Below are 16,600 nucleotides of genomic sequence, written 5' to 3'. Positions count from 1 at the left end.
GCCTCCACAGTCCTCTAGGTTTGAGAATTATAAAAATTCACTATCTTCCAAGTGAAAAAATATCTCCTTATTTGAGTCCCAAATGACCTACCCCTAATTAATGACTCCAAGCCAGAGCAAACATCTCCCCTCATCAATCATACTGAGCACTCAAAGTATTTGATAAGTTTCTGTCACTACAATTTCCAAACAAACACTTCAAGTTGTTTGGGGTGTATTGGGCAGAATATATAGCTCTTCCTGAGCCAAAGCATTACCTTACTTCAAGAAAACAGTGCAAGCTATGAAATATGCAGTATTAAACCAAGTCAACAAGCACAACTGAGTCAACTACATCTCTGGGGCTGTGAAAACACATTAGAGAAATTTCCTGAGAGGAAGCCAGTTCTACTTTCAAAGCAGAAATCATGATTCTTTGTGAACAGAAAAAGGCACAGGAACATTTGCAACCTCAATCCTGGCATAAAGTAAAAATGAGTAACATTTCCAGCTCTGAGCAACAAGTGACTCAAATTCAAAGGATAGGTTCACAAAGCGACTCAAAAGGCAAAGTCAATGAGCCTTGTGGCTGTTTACGGCAAAAGAGCAGTTATGGAAATCCTACCCAGAATACCTTCTCAGACATGCCAAAATATACTAGTTCTCAATAATCCAATTTTTGCAGAGAATCAAATATTGACATCTTCCACCCTGCTATGCTGAGGGCACAAGCTTCGATGGACTTCCCTTTGCTCAGCTGGGAAGTCTGTGTACTGAGCCTGCATGACATTGTTCATAGTCATTACACCACGAAACCGACAGCAACTTTAGGATTTTTTGCAAAATTAAAACTTCCTGTGGAAATCCTAAAACTGCTGTCAGTGATCCACACATCTTCACATCCTGTATTGTTTGCTGCCATCTCCACTGCAATGGAGAAGAAATTACTTGCACTGATGCGAATTTAAGCTATTTAAGAACTTGCCCCAATGTAAAAATCCCTGCAATGTTCAGCTGAATTACAGAAGGTCTGGGAGAATCTCATGGCCATAATCACAATTCAGTTAGCTGAATGACCCCAAAATGCCAGTTCTGTCTGCACTTCAATTTTCTTACATACATATTTCAAAACAAGGGACTTTAAAATAAAAGCACTATTTTTAGAACAGATTACTTACAATATTTCAGCTACTTTAAGCATGTGGATATGTTTCCATCTTTCTTCTGCACTCAAATCAATATTTTAAAAAATTAAAAATTGCTTTTTGGCTATTTATAGCCAATGAAAATTCTTCAAGCTGAGAATAGCTATTCACCCAAGTTGACAACATCTCTGCTACTGGGTGCCAGGGATCAGTTTAAACTGATGCCCAACTGCAACATGCATGGGAGAGGGAAGTTCTCATTAAAGATAATGCTAGATATTGATGAGCAGCTTTTGAAGTTTAGTGGGATGCACCATTACTTCATTAAATACTATTTAACCAGCTCATCTAAAAAGCACACAAGACAAAGTGCCCTAAGGCAACTTGTTCATCAGTTTTCAGACTCCCCACGTGAGCAGAAAAGGCTCCGGTCACAAGGGTTAATGCTGAGGTCAGCTCATCATGTGAAGAATTAGGAGAGGAAAAATAGCTCTTCATGTAGCTCCACAATTGGTGCTATATTATAAGAAATCATTTCTTAATATACTTCACTTTCAAATTTGATATATACTAAATAGTCTAAATGATATGAATAAAAATACATTTCCTTTCTCTCTGGACTTTGCACTGCACAAATTATAAGTGCCATCTCTAAAGACTAGTCTGTACTTTAATCAAACAGAAAAATTTCAAATTCCCTAAATAATCTTAAAAAGGCATAGTATTTTTTCTGATGAAGAAACACTGAAATCAGATGAACAGGTGAAGAAAGAATTGTAAATAAACCTACATCAACTCATTCTAATACTTCAAACATATCATCCAGCACAGACAATAAATGTTTCCTGTTCAAAACAAGTTCACGCAATAGGTCAATCACGTTTGTATTTAAGCACCGTAAATAAAAATGACAGAGGAAACTAATGGTGGCACACTGACTAGAAGAAAATACTGTATCGATATTGCATTCAGTTATTTAATGAATAGTGCAATTTGTACATAGATTTATCGCAAAGTGGATGCCACGGTATGCAATCACTTTTACCAAAAGGAAATGAAACAGACCAAATACCAATTTAGTTGAAAAGCAGAAAATTTCAGCTGGCAATGGGACCCATATGGCCTGAATAAAAACAAGCAAAACAAAATTTGCAAGTTTATGGTAGTCAAAGCCAAATCAAATGAAGTGAGCAAAAACTGCAGTGTAAAGCACAGATAAAAAAAATGCAAGTGCATAATACATTTGGAACTAAAGTAGCTTTGAGCTGCCAAGGTTAAACAAGTTATTTTGCAATTGAACAACTTCACCAGTTAAATAAATATTATGCTATACAGAAAAAAAAACACATAGATATTAGAAAAGTCAAAAACAGAAATTATGAATCAGAAAAGACGAAGAAATCATGTGCCAAGAGCAGATCGGGTGAACAACTTCACTGCTGTGTGCCAATGATCAGTAAGTTTGACAGCTGATGCAGTTGGAGAAATATTGAAGCAATGTCTTCAAGTGTATCTGTACTTGCAATTACAATAATAAAAACAGAAAATACTATAAATACTCAGGTCAGAAAACAACTCCAGATACAAAGGAAAGAGGAATTAAGTAATGAATAAAAGGGAAGGTCCATGAGGGGACAGATTACAGATGAGATTAAATGACAAATGGGAGTAAGGTGCAAGGTGATAAAGGATGGTAATGGAACAAGTGAAGAAACAAAAGACCAGGGCATAGGAAGATCTAAGTGAGAAAAGCAGAATCATATAAAGTTATAAAGAAAGAAACACAGAATGTACTAGAAATCTAAATTAAAGACAAGATTCTGGAAATGCACGCTTGAAGCTGATGATTCTTCATTGAGACTAAGTTTTAATGTCTCTGGTGTCAAGAGGATGAAATGCTGTCCCTCAATTTTTATATTGTGTTTTATTTGTTTTATCAAACTGCAACGAGTATTAGAAAATATACACAATTCAGAAAGAATAGATTTGATTTCCACATGTCATGCCAGATGTCTTTTGCCCAAATTCATTCCAACTGTCCACACTGAAATTTACATCAGTAGGTCCTATACTTTTACTTAAAATAATGAAAAAATGAAAATGCATTCAAGAAAATCAAAAAAAACCCTGAATATACAGAGGCTTCTGATTGAGAAGCACAAATATATTGTACATCTGTACATGGGATGTCACATCATCGGTTAAACAGGGGATCAGGCTCTATGCTTTGTGCAAACCTGCCAAAGTGCTAAGCAGTTAAGAAGCTGCACAACAGCATGAATCAGCATGAAATGTGAAAAAAGGTCTCCTATTCCCAGCTGTTGTGTTGCATCAATTTCTACATCAACAATGCGTATCCCTATATATTCATGACTGTGTGGCCAGACCTTGTTCTAACTCCATCTACAAGTTTGCAGATGACACCACTGTAGTGGGCTGGATTTCAAATAATGACGAGTTGGAGTACAGAAAGGAGATAGAGAGCCAATCAGCATGGTGTCATGACAACAACCTTTCCCTCAATGTCAGCAAAACAAAACAGCTAGTCATTGACTTCAAGAAGGGGGGCAGTGCACACGCTCCTGTTTACTTTAATGGTGCTGAGGTCAAGAGGGCTGAGAGCTTCAAGTTCCTAGGAGTGAACATCACCAATAGCTTGTCCTAGTCCAACCACGTGGACAACACAGCCAAGAAAGTTCACCAGTGCCTCTACTTCCTCAGGAGGCTAAAAGAAATTTGGCATGTCCCCGCTGACCTTCACCAATTTTTATAGAGGCACCATAGAAAGCATCCTATCTGGATGCATCACAGCTAGGTATGGCAACTGCTCTGCCTGAGACTGCAAGAAACGGCAGAGAGTTGTGGACACAACTCAGCACGTCATGACAACCAGCCTCCCCTCCTTAAATTGTGTCTAGACTTCCCGCTGCCTCAGTAAAGCAGCCAATGTAATTAAAGACCCCACCTACCACTGACATTCTCTCTTCTCTCCCCTCCCACATTTTGAGATGAGGAAAGATGTAAGAAGGCCCAGCGAAGTTTTGGATAGTTCAAGTATGGGAGGTAACGAAGGCAGTGATCATGGCATCAGCACCAACTAGATTGGTGTAATTATTCCCTACATCAGCTGATTTTAGGCAGACAGTTATATTTCAGAATATATAAAATAATATACATTTAGTCGAGAGATCAAAAGAATCACTTTTTTGGGGTTGCAGTACTTTCTGTCCCAGGTCTTAGAAAGAAGGGCTAGTACAAATGTTATCTTGGAACAGAAGGAGGACTTACTTTAATTTCAAGTCTCACTCAATATCACTGTCAAATTAAAACCCTCTGGTCCTTCAGGAATACAAACATCACCGCAATAACCCTGCAAACTCTTATAACGTAGAAGTAACTATTCATCAGCTGTGAAAACAATACTGTCAGCCTCTATTAATGATGTTATTGCATACAGCAATGTACTGTGCAAAATGCATACTTTATATAGTCAGAAATATAATTGCTTGCCTAAGATCACATGAAAGCAAACGTAATCAAATTACTTTTCTTTTGCTACACATTATGTTATCTTTCCTATTAAACCAACAAATCTATGGTAATCTTGTAGGTATTACGCAGCAAACCACATCAGAAGGTCTTCGCTTTCTACCAGAGGCAAGTAATTTCAGGATTAAAAATCTCATTTCAAAATGGACAAGTGCTGTACAATTCTCTAAAACACTATCTGGCACCTTGTACCAAGGCAACAAAAACTGAATACTTATTAATAAGGGTGGGATTAATGGATTTAATCAGTGATTGCATCAAAGCCATAATAGGGAAAAATATGCTGAAAAATGTTACTTCTATTATTTTTTTAGGAGAACATGCTACTTTTCCCAAGCCCACAAAACAAATACATCTGCACAAATACACCTGTTCGTCTTTCCAAGGGTTTATCAGACAATATATTTCCAAGCATTTCTCCTCACATAATCAATCATAAACAATAAAACAATTCAGTTAGACTAGAGAAACAAAAAAAAAACTGCAGATGCTGGAATCTAGATGGAAAACACGATGATGCTGGAGGAACTCAGCAGGCCAGGCAGCATCCGTGGAGAAGAGCAGGCAGTCAAGGTTTCGGGTCAGGACCCTTCTTCAGGGATGAAGATAGGAAAAGGGGAAGCCCAGTATATAGGACAGAAATGTAGAGCAGTGATAGCTGGACAAAAGAGGGGAGGTGGGGTGGGCCTTGCCACATTTTCAAATGAGGAACACCACCTCATTTTCCATCTTGGAACCTTGCAGCCTAACAGCATGAACATTGAATTCTCCCACTAGATAATCCCCACCCCACTTCCCCACGACCACCCCCCCCCCCACACCATGCTTTTTCTTTTCTTCCCTTTCCTTGCCTCTTTTTTTCTACTTTTTTTTTCCCCTCTCTCTCCTTTCCTTTGACCCATCCCCCAGAGGATCTGCTCTCCCTCTCCTCCCCTGCACCTGCCTATCACTATCTCTTACCTGCGTCTACCTATCACCACCTTTAACATACACTCTAACATTTGCATTTCAATTTTTTTTTCCCAGAGAGCCTACCAAAAATGGTTGGGCTCAAAGAACCAAAACCAATTCTGTTCCAAATGGGGTAAGAATGAAAGTTCAATTAATGCTTTCTGATTATATCCATCTCCAAGAAAACACTTGGGTGAAAATTGGTTTATTCAAGCTGTAATCATAAAGCTAAATTAACTGCTAGGAATAACTTTTTGTTTGTGATGCTCTGAGGTCAGAGTTGACCTCTTCACTTTTTCCAAGAGGAATATCTGTAACTATTGATCACAGCACTGCTCAGATCAGTGGCACAAGCACATTCTTTAAATCCAGTCCAAATGAAAGGTCTCGACTTGAAACGTTGACCATCTGTTTCCCTCCACAGATGCTGCCTGACCTGCTGAGTTCCTCCAGCAGTTTGTTTTTGCTCCAGATTCCAGCATCTGCAGTCTCCACATTCATTAAATTGCAACCTGGACATATTTGCTTTTGACATTTTACTAAATTCTTCATATGGTGCTCTCACACTTCAGCATAATACAAAAGCTATCTTACTTTTTGGAAAAACTATCCTAAGTTATATCACTTAGAAATGACAAAAGGAAAAAATATGACAAACTTCAAGTGAAAATATAATTCAGCAAGGAACTAAGACTTCAATGAGTACTTTCTCAATATTCCCTGGAATTAATATAACAACAGATCAAATGCTTGGCCAAAAGATCAGGTTTAATTCCCTGCCTGTGTTAAGTTAACCATCTTGGCACTTCTGATGGAGATGAGAATGTGAATGTAGAACAGTACAGCACAGGAACAGGCCTTTTGGCCCACAATGTCTGTGCTGATCATGATGCCAATTTAAAATAATCCTATCTATATGTACATTGTCTGCATCCCTCCATCCCTGCCTGCCTATGTGCCTATATGCCCCTTAAACATTGTATTCATACCCTCTTCCACCATGGCCCCTGGCCACACGTTCCAGGCAACTAACGCACTCTGTTTAAAATACTTACCTCGAAAATCTCCTTTTAAACTTTCCCCTTCTCAAATTAAATCTATGCTCTCTAGTATTTGACATTTCCACCCTGGGATAAAGACTCTCACTATCTACCCCAACAGTGTGGACATTTATACAGCCAATTGCTATCTAGTGACTCCTATTGGAAAGTATATACATACAGCATTGGATGAGAAGAGAAAATGGCTTGGATTTTGAATAACTTTTCCATACTCTGAACTTTGAACAAAGAAACAAAGAATAAAAGTTTGTAGCTCAGAAAACATGGAGAATACTAGAATTCTCAGTGCTGTTACCATGAAAACTTGCATTTTTCACAGACAAAACAGAAATCTGATGAAGCTGGAGGGCCCTTCAAGATAAACTGTCTCAGGTTTGAACATCCACTGTGCTGAAATAAAAAATTATTATAAAATTTACTTATGATCAAGTGACTTCTGGAGTTGTAAGTAGAGTTGAGACAGGTCACCGTAATCAAACAGCTCACCAGTACTCGTGCAGAGACAGAAGTACAGCCATTTGAGTGGGATTCAGAAGGTTTTCAGAGTCACAGCTTTTAGGAAATAGGAATAAGAGTAAGCTGCTCAGGCCCTTGAGCCTGTTCCATAATTCAGTTAGTTGACTGATCTGTATAGTAATTCCCTCTAACAGTTTTGTTTCTGAACATTTAATATCTGTGCCTAACAAAAATTTATCAACCACAGTTTTTTTTAAATTAACCTAGTTTCAGATTTCTACTATTCCTTGTATTTTCTGACATTATCCCCCAAATGAGTTCAGTCCCAAATCAGTACCCCTTTGTTCAATGCTTGCCTACCAGAAGAAATCTCTTCTGTGTCCCCTCTATTAAATTCTTTAATTATTTTAACATTTCAATTTTATTTTAGGTATTCATTCACCAGATGTGGATCTTACCATCAAGGATAGTGTTATTTTATTGACTCACGGGACATGGACCACTGTCAGCACTGACATTTATTGTCCGTCTCTAATTTTCCCTCAACCAAGGCAGCAATTGGGAACAAAGCACAATCAGAAGTCCGGAGTCACATACAGGCCAGGTATGATAAAAACAGTAGATTTCTTTCATTGAGGAACATTAGTGAGCCAGAGGAGTTTCTGCAATAATCTGAGAATTTCATGGTTACTTTTACTGATTCTAACTTTTCTTCATTCAAGATTTATTTAATTATCCATTCCTAACTGCCTTGTGAAATAGTCACAAAGTGATCTATTTCAGAGGCAATTAAAAATCAATTGCATTGCTGTTGTGTTTTAGATTCAAAGAAATACGAGGCTATATCCTCACAATTTAATTATTTTAGCCAGAGTATTATTCTGGCAAACCTGTGCAGCACTGCATCCAGAGTTTGGTACCCAGAATTAATGCAGTGCTCCAAAGCAGTCTGGAAAGAATTATAAGCAGTTGTAATGTAACTCTCACTGTTTTGTATTCCAGCACTATCAAGATAAAGGCAAATATCCCATTAGCCTTTTAAATTTACATATCTGCCCACTAGCTTTAAGTGATTCCTAATTTTGAACCCAAAAATTTCTATAGTTCCAATCTTCTCACCTTTTGGCCTGGGAAATGGAACAACACCATTTGTTATTCCACTCCCATCGTCCCCCAAATCTCCTCCTGCCTCATCTAAATCTGAGAAAGTTAAATCAGCACAATCCAGGAACCAAACCTAGGATGCTTAGTGAAACAGATGATTAAATCACCTAAACTATATTTTTGCTGTTCTATTAGGTGAAAGGTAAGTTGGTGGAAGTGGGCAGATAAAGCAAATTAAATGTCTGCTGATGTACAATACCTTAAAATTATACTAATCACTGATCTAAAACTCTCCTGCCAATGCACATTTACATTCCAGCTTCTTATTGTTCCCATAAAAAATTAAAAGTGCATAATTAATAGCTTTACCTGTTACTTAAAATGAAAGCATGTCCTTTTTTTCTTTAAAATACATCAGGAGAAAGCTGATAGAATCATGATCAGAAAATTATTTCATTTTTAATTCAAAAAGCAATATGCACATATTGCACCAGGCCTGTGCAGTCTGCAGTACAGCACTTGGCAACAGTACAATCTACCAGGAACACTCCAGGCATTCCAGATCTTATTTTCCGATTAGAAAATTAAACCAAGAAAAACAACTGCAACAGAACAGTGAGAGATCAAACAGAACAATTACAGGAAGAAAACAGCTATTTTTGTTCAAACTTGCAATTTATTTGTCCAATTGTGTCATGTTCTCAGTCAGAAAGCCCCAAATATAAATCACATCAACAATTTAAGCTTTGCTGTATGGAGATCTCTTGCAGTATTGGCATGTTCCCAGAAGTCCCTGTCTAACTGGCATAAACTATGATTTCCAAACAACCTCTTAATTACTATTAGATGTAAAAGAAAACAGAAAATGGCACACAACTGACAATACAGAAACCAATGACAGCACCTCAGCTTGAAACCTGTAACTTCCAATTACACCCTACACTGATCATGTAAAGTACAGCAAAAAAAACAGTATCTGCCAGGTACTATATTTAGTCTATTTGTCATAAATACCTTCAGGACAAATTGCATTCATGGTGGGAACCTTTAATTGCATCATGCTTTTAATATTTCCATTCAGGAAAAAAAAAGTTCTGAACACTACCTTACTGAAGTCCAAAATTATCTGATTACACCATGAACTTCAATTATACACATTTCCATCAATACTTCAATTGCTATAGGCCACAACAATTGTGAGCACAATTGCAAAGGAACTTCAAGCTTTGGGAATAAGATGCAAAATTCTACACCAGTTTCCTAATCCTGAAGAGAAGAACTTCACTAATGTTGCTAACCCTCCACATGTAGACCTAGCTGAGAAATCATCAGTTTACATCATTTCTATGAAACAACTACCCTGATGACTTTTTCCAACTGGTGACATTTATGCAAAATCAATTACAAAAGGTTCAGGAACAAAATATCAACTAGTCTGTGCCTGATATACATCAATTGCCAGAAAATGATGTGCACCTGCCTAAACATAGACCAAGTATATTTCACGCCACCAAATGCACAAGTCAAATACAGCATTAACATGCATTTATATGTAGGCTGTGGCTAGTCCAATACAGTTTCTGGTCAATGGTGACCCTCACAATGACGATGGGGTGGAGGGGGGACTCGTCAATGATACCACTGAATGACAAAAGTGGGTGGTTAAGACCCTTTCTTGTTGGAGGTGGTCACTACCTGGTACTTTTGTGGCAAAGATGTTCTTTGTCATTTATCAGCCCATGCCTGAATACTCTTTGGGTCTTGCTGCACGCAGGCATGGGCTGCTTCGGTGGCTGAGCAGTTGCTCAATCATCAGTGAACATCCCAACCTCTGAAGGGTTTTCAACCTGAAATGCTAAGTCTCTTCCACTTTCCACAGATACTGCCTGACATGCTGAGTGCTACCACATTTTCTTTTTCTGTTTCAAATTTCCAGCATCTATAGCTTTTTGATTTTCACTTCCACTTTAGACATGATTGAAGGCCGGTCATCGATAAAGCAACGAAAGATGGTTATACCTCAGATGTTCCATTGAGAAACTTCTACAGTGATGTCCAAGAAATGGAATGATTAACCTCTGACAACCACAACTATCTTCCTTGTGATATTATTTGTCATAAATACCTTCAGGACAAATTGCTTTCCTGGTGGGAACCTTTAATTGCATCATACATTTAATATTTCCGTTCAGGGAAAAAAAAGTTCTGAACACTACCCTGCTGAAGTTCAAAATTATGATTACCCCATGAACTTCAAGTGACATTAGCAAAATTGAGCCTCCCTCACTTGATTCCATGCCCCACCTTCCTCTCCTATCAGATTCCATCATCTTCAGCCCTTTGTCACCTCCACCTATCGCTTTCCAGCTTCTGTCACTGTTTTCACTCTACTCTCCTCCATCTGCCTATCATCCCTCCTCACCTGGATCCACCTATCGCTTGTGAGCTCTTGTTCTACCCCTACCTCTCACCTTTTTGTACTGGCCATCTCCCTTCTATCTCTCAGTCCAGATGAAGGGTCTCGACCCAGAACATCAACTGTCCATTTCCCTCTACAGATGCTGCCTGACCCGCTGAGTTCCTCCTGCATCTTGTTTTTTGCTCCAGTGGCATTGTTCACGGGGTGCCTAGGACACAATCTGTGCTCTTATATGCTTTTCATAGCTGCAAATTTGACCCAGGGCTTAATAGTGACTGTTCTTAACATAGAAATTCAGAAAAATATTCTTTGTACTTATAAGCTGATGAAGGCAGATAGCTGTTATCAATACTAATAAATGCTTGGGTCAACAGTTTTTTTTCTGTTTTCTGAAAAGCTGCTTTTAATAAAATTTGATAATCTAATGTGTGATAATTGCACATTAGCAGCAAAATACACATTCAGCAGGCAGATCAGCAACATGAACTGTTGAAGCAGATTGATCAACAACCCGATATTCTTTCAATAAACCTTGGCAGAATGGTAACATACAAAGTCGCATGAATACAATAGCTTATCTTTCCAAACATAACCCATAAAAACAACCAATGTCATCCCTTCTCTTGGGTAATAGGCTTTAATTGCATACAGTTTTGGCTTATGAAATATTGGGTGTGTATCCCTTTAAGAATTATATTGTGTGACCAATTGTTCTTTGTTGATAGAAATGCTTTAGTGCAGAACTAGGCAGAACTGGTTTGCCTCTGTGCAAGAATGCCACAGTACAAATGCTGTACCACTCAGTAAGCTCTTACTTTAATTAGCTAAGTACCTTGTCGTTAATTTGAATCACCCGCTATTTTCCTGGAGCTGGACATAGGGCCAGATTCAGATAGAGAGAGAGTGAGAGATAGAAAATGGCAGAGATTTTGCTTCTAATGGTATGTGCCTACAATTTGACCTTTAGTCACACTCACTTAAGTTTTTTAATATTGCTTTTATCACTTTCAATGATGGAGAAAGAGGGGGATAAAAACAAAGAATAGAGAGAGTCAGAGAGAATTTGACTTCTAATTTTTAAAAAAATCCAACAATTAAAACTCTGAACAATTGAGATTCCATATTTGTATTATTAATTTTCAGTACCAGGGAGATTTATTGGCAATACTTAACAGGTCAAGTCATTGGTATGATATTAATGCATGAACTGATGAGACTTCTTAACTTTAGTTATTTTAGTTCACTTTCCTTGAAAATAGACACTTCAACAAAATCTTAAAAAAGCTTAAAAACGACTCCATTTACCCATTTTAGAAAAGAGTCTTGTACCTTATTTTGCTTCAGATTATCCCCTCCAGTAATGAATCTTACAAATGACAATTGTTCTGCATCTCAAAATTGCAATTCAAAATGTGCATACCAAAGTACTTATAAAACTTAACTTCTCATTTCCCTACCAACCCCCCATTTCCTCCTGCAAGCCCCAGATAATTGAAACTAACTTACTGTCACCATTTAAGTGAATATGATGAATTCAGTATGTCCAAATGCAGCTTATACAATTTACTCATGGAGTTATTGTTTTCTGAGGGATCATAGTTCAAGAGTAAAATTCTTCTTTTGAAAAGACAGACAAATCAAGATTCAAATTATGTAGCTAACCACTGAAAATGCAAATTCAGTTTATGATGTCATGAAGCTCCCTCCATTGGAGTATAAGCTTACTGCTAACTTCATTGGGCAGTTATTGTCTACATCACAGAAAATACATGCAGTGTTTGTATTGATGCAAAATGTTTTGAATGTCCACAGATATATAGTTGGCTACGGCCTTCCTGGAAAACACAAAAGCTCAGTTGAGCTTTTATTTAAAATTACTTCCAATCTTTCACAAGTAAAAGTTTCACAAAACAGGCTGGCAGAGGCAAGGAATTGGTTAATTCACAAAATCATTTCATTCAGATATATAGCCTTCCCACCGTAAGCATCCTATATTCTGGATTGCAATTTCTTTCAGTACAAATGCTGAAGAACATATTATTAATAAACAAACTATAGGTAAGCTTAGATAGTCAATTTGACTTCAGAATGAATCAAGAAGCCATTCTTCCACTCTCCCAAATTTCTCTTCTTCCAATCTTTCCTAAAGATACAGTGTCATCTCTGCAGGGAGTGGAAAAGGGTCAAAATTGATGCTGTTTCCTGAGGTGACACTGTTGCACTTTCCATCAACTGTTACTGGAATTGATCAGGATGGGAAAATCTTTACTGACCTTTAATCTTTAAGAGTCACAGATACAAAGAAATAAATTAGCATAAATATCACCCTAGACAAGATCAAGAATTGAAATTGAAACCTTGACAGGTGACATGAACCTATATGTCATTTCCAAAATTAACAAAGACTTTGTGTTCCTATTTTCACAATGCTATATTTTAAGTAACAGCCAGAAATGTAAAATAAATCATTTCATAAATGATTTTCATATACCAAAGGAAGTATTATTTTGACACCTGGAATCAATACTAACCAAGAACTAGAGACGTCAGTTTAATATCAAAGCTCTCTACTTGCTTATATTTTTACATGGTCTCATTGGACCTAGAATCTGATCCACTTTAAAACATGTAATATAAAAGCAGTGTACAAGTCTGCTAAATTACTGACAAAGTTCATGACTATCAAAGATCAATGTTGTCTAACATTAGTTACTAGCCACATGTGCATTTCTGATTAGTAAATAATCACTGTGCTTAGTTGCTTAATATATGCGTGTCATTTAAAACTTGTCTGTTGATAAAGCTATCAAATGAGAAATGTGTCACAACTAGTTTTTAATCATTGTGAATGCTTTATGTAGTCAATGAGTGGTGGGAGATATTTATTAAGTAAATACACACAGAGTACATTTACCTAACTGTGTGAGCATGTAAGGTTTTTCTAATGGGATTGGTAGTTATGCCAAAAAAAAATCCATAACTACACACCAGTCTGCAGAAAGATCATTTATTTACATTGAAAGATCCAAAGTAATGCTGACAAATGATAATGCATAATAAAACATCCAGTTCAAACAGGGGAATTAATGATTTTTTTCACTATATTGAAAATTACTTGTAACAAACTCAAAACATCATTTTTTGAAAATACAGTATGAATTATAACGCCCAGGTAAACAAATAGAATGCAAGTACAATATTCCATATCATAGTATTATGGGCACAGTAGTGTACTGGTTACATTATTAAGCCAGGAATCCAGAAAATGTGAAATCAAATCACATTAAGCCAATTTGAAAATTTGAATTCATTTTGTTAAAATCTGGAAATAAAAGAAAATTGGTCTTGGTAAAATTGACCAGAAAACTTATCAGAGAAAAACAACCAATGCACCATTATCTTTTAGGGAAAGAAATTTCAACCCAAGCTTGATGAAACTCCTTTGACTTAACAGCCCCTCAGTAGTGGTTGAGCAACCCATTCATTTCTAACAATAGTTCATGAAAGTGGGTAATTTCTAACTACTCAGAACAAGGGAGGCACATTGATGTAGTTACTCACAGCGCCAGAGACTTAAATTCAATGCTAACCTTGGGTCTTGTCTATGTGGAGTTAATATGTTCTCCTGTGACTATATGGTCTTCCTCCAGGTGCTTTGGTTTCCTCCCACATTTCAAAGACATGGGCATTGGCAGGTGAATTGGCCTCTGTAAATTGCTCCTAGTGTGTAGATGAGTGGTAGAATCTAGGGGGAGTTGATAAGAATGTGGGGAGAATGGGATTAATGTAGGATTAATGTAAATGGGTGGCTGATGGTCGGCATGGACTTGGGAGGCTGAAGTTCCTGTTTCTGTGCCACACATCTCTATGACTAACAAATTACATACGATAACCACCCACTTCCTGAAAATATTTTTAAAATACTGAGCTGTTAACCACTGCAGAGGTTATTAAGCATAACATTTCATTTTATATTTTAAAAAATGTGTATAGTTTCATAATTCCAAGTAAATCATCCTGTTGGTGTAACCAGCTCTATGGTAGGTGACTGAATAAAAATTGATATGATTGATTGATACTTAAAGAAAGGAACATATTTATCAGGTACCATTCATAAATGTTACTTGTGTCAAAGCACTTCACAGCAAATTAAATGCATTTGAATGTCTTTGCTTTGCTAAATAAAGGAAAGGAAATATGAAGGTCCTACATACAGCAATCAATAAAATTTATTTTTGTTAGTGTTGGTTAAGTGATAGATGACCAAGACACAAGCAAATAACCACATTCCTCATGGTGTCATGTTCACCTTATTAGGTAAAATAGAGACATCAATTTAATAATAATTCTACTAAAAGACAACACTTCCATCGGCTAAACATTTCAACTGCTTTAAAACTGTGGCGTTTGAAGTGCAGTCTTCTGACTCAGGCAAAATGCCATCATTGAACCATGGCTAACACCCAAACAAATTGGACAATATTACTTCATGCGGCAAAGTAATATCAATTTTATGCAGCCTATTTGATTAAAGCAAGATACCAGTGCAAACCATTTTTATAATGCAGCTATTATGGATTCTGAAAAGCTTAATTTTGAGACACAAGTACATCAAAATAAACCAAATCTAAAATTCGTTTCTTCAAAAATTCGTAACTCTTTTAAAAACGTGGAAGTTTTAATTGAGTTGTCCTGCTTTAAAGAACCAGGTCCATAATCAAAAAAGATGCTGGTACACGTTTTTTTACAACACTGACCAATTATGCTTGTATTTCATAATCCCCGAGGTACACCCTTTTATGAAATATACTACATCTTGAAACAATGTTGATCTTGGAACCAGCATATCAAAGTGTACAATCCGTGTTTAAAGGGAAGCAACAAATCACCAACTAATCCAGCACACTGACAGGATGCTATGACTTCAGATGGTTTTACCCAATCTGGAGTAGCACCCTGGCATCCCACAACTCAGCCTGTGAATGATAAATAAACAATACTGCAAATTCAAAGCATTCTCCGAACACCGTGATCACAAATCCAACCACTTCCCTCTGCAACCCAACCCCAATCACTCTGCAACCATGTCCATCCCCACCAGCTGTGAACCAACTTCGCTCCTCACCAACGCCGAGCCCGGGATTAACTCGCACTGGGACAGCAGCCCAAGGATTCCGGCAGCTCCCGGACCGGGTTCACCCACGGACGGCGAGTGCGAGTGAGCCGCCGGGGCCCGACGTCGCTCCGCTCGCCCACCCGCCCGGCCGGTCGTGCCCCAGCCCCGAGTCTCACCTCCTTCCCTGCTGGGATCCGCACCTCCTCCGAGCCCAACAGCGGCAGTGGCGGCCGGGCCACCTCCGCCTGCAGCGCGGCACCGCGATCCGCCTCCGACCTGTTGCGGAGCCGCAGCGTCAGAGCAATAACATGGCGCTGACAGCAGCGAGACAGGAAGAGAGTCCGGGGGGAGGAGATTGGGGGAGGACCGTGTGGACGGGAGGGGCGGAGTGATGGAGGGCAGGAGAGGAGGGGCTGGGGAGGATATAAAACAAATGGCGAGGGGTGGTGAGAGGAGTATTAAAGGCTTGAGGAGACGAAAGATTCAGACGCTGAGTAAAAATTGTGGGGGGAAATAATAGTCCATGGGTTGGGAGAGAACTTGAGGGCCCAGCGAAGGGTGGGGGAGATTTACCTTGCTGAGATTTTGGGGAAGGTTGGACCTGTACAAGTGGGGCAGCTTATTCCACGAAGACCTCATGAGGGTGTTTGCTGGTTCTGTTGGGAAGGCTTCAAACTAGAATGGTGGGGGGAATGGGAACCTAAGCGGGTTGACAAGGGAGAGAGAACAAGGACAGAAGTGAATAAATGCAAAAAAAAAACAAGAGGCAGGGAAATCAATGGCAAGAGTACCGATAAAAAGGTAAGATGATTAAAGGTAG

The 16,600-nt window shown here is 38.2% G+C and overlaps 1 protein-coding gene across 6 annotated transcripts in view; it reads right to left on the bottom strand.

Moving 5' to 3' along the window:
• The window catches only part of itsn2b (intersectin 2b), a 158,124-nt gene extending 142,025 nt beyond the window's left edge, over positions 1-16,099 (bottom strand). For 4 of the 6 annotated variants that reach the window (XM_052024030.1, XM_052024034.1, XM_052024032.1 and 1 more), the window contains exon 1: positions 15,957-16,099. The gene's annotated coding sequence lies outside the window, so the exon portion shown is untranslated. The remainder of the gene's footprint in view (positions 1-15,956) is intronic. The other 2 variants (XM_052024033.1, XM_052024031.1) reach the window with 2 other exon arrangements.
• Positions 16,100-16,600: the final 501 nt, after the last annotated feature.

This window comes from Pristis pectinata, chromosome 10 (genome assembly GCF_009764475.1).
Source record: "Pristis pectinata isolate sPriPec2 chromosome 10, sPriPec2.1.pri, whole genome shotgun sequence".
In the NCBI taxonomy this organism is placed as follows: Eukaryota; Metazoa; Chordata; class Chondrichthyes; order Rhinopristiformes; family Pristidae; genus Pristis; species Pristis pectinata.
Note: the sequence above shows the minus strand (reverse complement) of the source record. Positions and strands in the feature narration are given on the sequence as shown.